This window comes from Aulostomus chinensis, chromosome 10 (genome assembly GCF_037954235.1).
Source record: "Aulostomus chinensis isolate RoL2024-O1b breed Wild chromosome 10, RoL_Achi_v1.0, whole genome shotgun sequence".
NCBI lineage: Eukaryota > Metazoa > Chordata > Actinopteri > Syngnathiformes > Aulostomidae > Aulostomus > Aulostomus chinensis.
Window position 1 is genome coordinate 20,260,397 of NC_141329.1, and position 5,412 is coordinate 20,265,808.

The window sequence follows — 5,412 nt, forward strand, 5'->3', positions numbered from 1 at the left end:
CAGCACTGCTGGGTAGAAGCACAATGGGCTGTGAGTCAAAGCAAAAGAGCGGAACAAGAGGTATATTGAGAAAAGGTCGGTTTGGGGGGCTTATAAATGCCAAAAGACCGAGAAAGTTCAGGAGTATGATGTTTCTTTCAGTTTTATGGCTGTCATGTCATCTATAATGGCCGGCGGGGTAGGATTGTGACTTATGCTGCCCAGAGGAGGGCAACTAACGATGAAAATGTATTAAAGCGCATCTAAATGTACATTTCTGGCTCTAGATCACATTTGTTTGACAGGTAATAGCATCTTAAAGCTGACTTAGTGTCAGCAAAATGTCTTGTCTCTCAAGCATCCTCATAGCTGGACTCTCAAAGTGAAAGTAAAAGGGCCCAGACATCCTCAGAACAAGAATTTATCGGACCACTGCACCCCTGAGGCTGGGTTCACATTACCATCTTCAGAATAAACGTCTTCTTAAACGTATAATTGTATCATAAATCAAATTCTTAAAGGAAAATGACGAAAGAGTTCTTGCCCAAAATGAAACTCTTAATATTTACTTAAGTTTTGACATTTTCTGAATAACTTTAAAAAAAAAAAAAAAGGAATGTTGCCAGGCCAACAACTGATAAAAGGTTCTATTCTTTCTAGTGAGAATTGGAAATGAATCCGAAGAAGAACACAATCAATTCAGCTTAACCATAGCGGAAACTCAGTGAAAGAATACTTCCCCAAGGTGTCCACAACCAAACCTTGTGTTAAAAATTGCAATTTTTTTAACAATATTAAAAAGCGGGCTGCACGGTGGTGCAGTGGTCAGCACTGTGGCCTCACAGCAAGAAGGTTCTGGGTTCGAGTCCCGGCTCCAGCACAGGATCTTTCTGTGTGGAGTCTGCATGTTCTCCCTGTGTCTGTGTGGGTTCTCTCTGGTACTCCAGCTTCCTCCCACAGTCCAAAGACATCAAGAGGGGTCGAGGCTGATTGATACTCTAAATTGACTGTAGGTGTGACTGTGAATGTGAATGGTTGTCTGTCTCTATGTGTTGGCCCTGTGATGGACTGGCGACCTGTCCAGGGTGAACCCCGCCTCTTGCCCGTAGATGCTGGGATAGGCTCCAGCCCCCCCCCCCCGACCCTTACTGGTAAGGAATAAGCGGAAGATGATGACGATGGATGGATATTAAAAAGGATCTGTGCAATGAAGTTTAGTTAAAATCTCCTCTTCAATTTTGTATGACCTTGTTGTGATGACTTGCAGGCTGTCGAGAGAACGTTTTGTTTGTTTCCATCCATCGTCATCTTCCGCTTATTCCTACACATTAAGGGTCGCGGGGTGGCTGGAGCCTATCCCAGCGTCAACGGCCGAGAGGCGGGGTTCACCCTGGACAGGTCGCCAGTCCATCTGTTTGTTTGTTTATTAGAATTCATTAAAATAATTTTCAAGAATTTATAAAAGTCTTTGAGAATCGCTTCAGGGAAAATTCCTCCATGTTTCATGTATTTTAGTTGTTTCTTCTCTATGAGGGAATTATTTGTGGTGTTTGAGTTTTCATGTCATTTTGAGGAATTTAGACAATATCAAAACAACAAACTCAGACACAAAGTGTCACTGATTCTTTTCTTTTTTTTTAAATCCCTGATACTGCAGTACTCACAAACAAGTAATCACGACCGGTTGATGCTGCTTTCCCAAGATTCTACCCCTAACGTGTCCTCAGCTGCACCATCAGACTGAGCAGCTACCAGTCCTTGTGTGCTGGTCTGAATCAGTGTTGCTCTCAGTGAACCTTCATGAATAAATAAACGTGAGCCTCAACATGTTTTCAAAATTCACTAAACACAGCAGAGGTGTCTTTGCATCCGACACAATTCAATGCAAATACACGCGACACTTCAGGTTAAATCCTGCTGGGCTAAGCAGCTTAAAGACAAAAGAATGAAGGCTAAGGCAGTAATCCTTCCCACTTGGACGGATATTGTTTTCTTCCTGTTATACTCTGACATAACTAAATCATATTAAAGTATTTGGTATGCGAGAATGGTGTTTGAACAGATTGTTGCGGTACATGATGAGAAAAATACGATATCTTTTCTGGGTTTTCTATTTAGGATTAACTTCGGGGCTGTCATTGGTGGAGCAAAGCTGTCTCAGAGAGGAACCTGCAGTTTTATTTGAGGTCTTTTCATGAAGGTCAACCAGTTTTTTTTTTTAACTGAACCTGAAATAGTTGAGAAATACTCTGAAACAGAAGATAAAGGAAACCGTTCTGACACGTAGTTTAGAGATATTGTCATGTAAAATTACTTTTTGAGTTAGGAGGAACAATGGGAGGGGTCACATGACTGTCTACTCCTGGAGTTTTTCTCCAGAACCATTTTTTCACTGGATTAACAGGTTCATCTGCCCCGGCCACACACAGTAATCCTTCTTTTCCAGCAGCTCATCTCTTCAGAAAATGTTTGCTTTAACTACAAATGCAATTTATGACAGTGTAAAAAATGATGCCATTAAAGTCTGTATGTCGATACGACTCATCCTCCCCTCACCGGCGGCGAGCGCACCTATTTGAAGAGGATATTTAGGTCCTTATGTTGAGTTTCCAACCAAATGCAGTCACCCTCTTCACTGCAGTATCAGATGAGTTTAAGGCTTCATTTCAACAGCCAGTATCTAAAATAAAATCAATATCTGAATGCACTTCTGTTTGAAAATGATCAGATCCGATTTGTTATGCGCGCATGTCGCCATGCTCTCTTCCAGACCTAAACTCGAGGTATCCAATTTTCACGGTGGAGAGGCTTGCAAGTGATGCAAAAGTCACTTTGAAATCCTATTAAAGCACCCAGACTGAGACGTATCTGTGGGAATCTGTTTTAAAACCACCTCCTGATGGGATTTGGCTTTGCAAAAAAAAAAAACCCAACAAATTCTTATGAAATATATCAATAAATTGATCTGGATACAACCCAGATGACCGTGAAAACAAGCCCTTGATGTTTTGAAGAAGAGTTAGTTCAGATAAGAAAATGCCCTCACACACGGAAAACCCCAACGCTCGTGTCTTATCAGTTTTTGAGGACGAAAGACAGATGAAGATATCTGGTGAACCTGGAGGGTGACGTTAAATCTGCTAGAGCTTAGTCTATCTTTCCTCTAGCTTGGATTTACAGTTTTTTATCTTGTTCTAACACGCCAGACAAGGAGAAACTTACGATGGTAGCTTTTGTCCTCTCCATCTTTTATGGTTCGACCTCACTGATCAAGTAAAGACAGTTTTGTTGGGGTTTTTTGTTGTTGATTTTTTTGGTATTTTGTCCTCACACACAAAGAACGACTCGGTAACACTGAGATGTAGAGATTTTCTGTCTTGTATGAGAAGTCTTTATTTGCGACAGCAGAGGAGGCTTAACTCTGTCTTTGCTGACGGTCTGCAGAGGAAGCGTCAATATATTTTTAACCAAACAACGAGAGGAAACATATGGCTCCTGTAAACAATCCAGCAGGATACATATATGATGCAGATGGTTGCATGATGTCTTTGTGGCTGGAGCTGTAAAGTATCTTTGTGGTAAATAATGGCAGTGATGTTAATTTGAAAATATTGAAGCAGAGGTGGTGATGCTGCTGGAGACATTAATATTGATTTGAGTTGGAGTAGTTTTAGATGGGGCATTTTAAACGTGCTGAGAGTATCAAAAAATGAACAATGGAACAAGGATGTGGAAAAAAAAAACTCAGTAAGAGATCACACACACACACACACACACACACACACACACACACACACAACAAGACTTCCCTCAAAGATTGACTCAGTATGTTGCTCTCGTCAAGCTTGTGATTCTTGATTAAATTCTAAGGATTTGTATAAAAATGTGCAATGAAATGAATCAAAATTGTCTGTGAAACAAGGACAGAATCGCTGTAAGGAAGTGATTAAAAAAGAGAGCATAAAAATGTTGGTAACTTGAGAGATTTGAACTTTTACCCACCCTTTGTCTGCATTAACGGTTGATATTACCAACATTTAGTTTTCTTTCATTATTAAGATATATATTGGACTGCCATTGTCAAAAGCCACTCATCATTTGTGGCTAATATAATTACTTCCTCTGTAAAATATAATATTTCTCACCAGGATGATATTTCAAAGATCATTGTTTAGATAAATCTGAGTTTTGACCTTCATCAGTACAACATATAGCTGTTCGAGACAGCAAATGGAATAATCGCGATGTCAAATGTATGAAGTACACAAAGAAAAATTCAATCAGCATCGCTGTTTCGTTTTATTCAAGAGCGTCACAACACATCAGCAGCGCACTAGCTCCCTCTACAGGCGGTATTCCAGACACCCAAACATAGCAGCATTGACAGGCACCACAACTACGGAGGGGATCAACAGAAACCGAGGGAACTGCCCGTCTAATGGGCACACGGTTTCACCTGTGGACTAGCCGCCTCTCCACGCTACTGAAATTACATACACAAACATGTAATACATCATATCGTAAATATTAATATTCATTTCAATATGACTCAGTTACACACAGCCAATACAAGATATATTGACTGAGTGGTGAACGAAGACGGACATTAATGGGTTTTTTTTTATTCTAAATACAAATATATTGCCTCGTCACTGCTTTTTTTTTAATCAAATGCATTTCTATCATGTGACCAAGCCACTTTAAATCAATACCGGACACTAGACTGGACAAAAAAACAAAAACAAAAACAAAAAAAACACCCCTCTTCTTTTTTTTACATTTTAAATCTTATCTTATTTTAGATGAATATTTCAATACAACCTTTTCTTCATTATTATCATTACCCAATACCTTTCATGTCTTGTGACTCAGCCACTCCATTTCAATTTCAAGGACACGTTTTTATTTCTTAAATTTTACTGCGTCTTCTATTTTATTTTAACAGTTAATGCATTTTTTTCCCAAAGCGTTTCCATGTCATGTGACCTAGCAGACTATCCAATTACAGACAGGCACCTTTTCCTTGAGTCACTGCTGCAACTACGCCACCGAACACAAGATGGCGCACGACGGCAACAGGTCAATGTAGCAGCTTCAGCTCCATTTGAGAAAGTTGGACAAACATATTCGTGGGGAACTTTTTTAAATAGATTTGCACATTTTTTATCGGCTTATTTGGGTAATAGTATGACTTAAACAAAACAATGATAAAAGCACGTTTGGAAGCTGTAAGATATCACTGATGGTAGAGGCAGGAAGAATGTATTTACACGGTAAATAAATAAAGAATAATAAACTCACATGTAGTCCATATTCCTCTTTATGAGATCATAACTTATAGTGTTGAGGGTTCCACAGAACTTCATGAGGGGTGTTCCCGCTCTCCTCCTCCTCCTCCTCCTCCTCCTCATAGATACTCCCTGATCCGGTCTG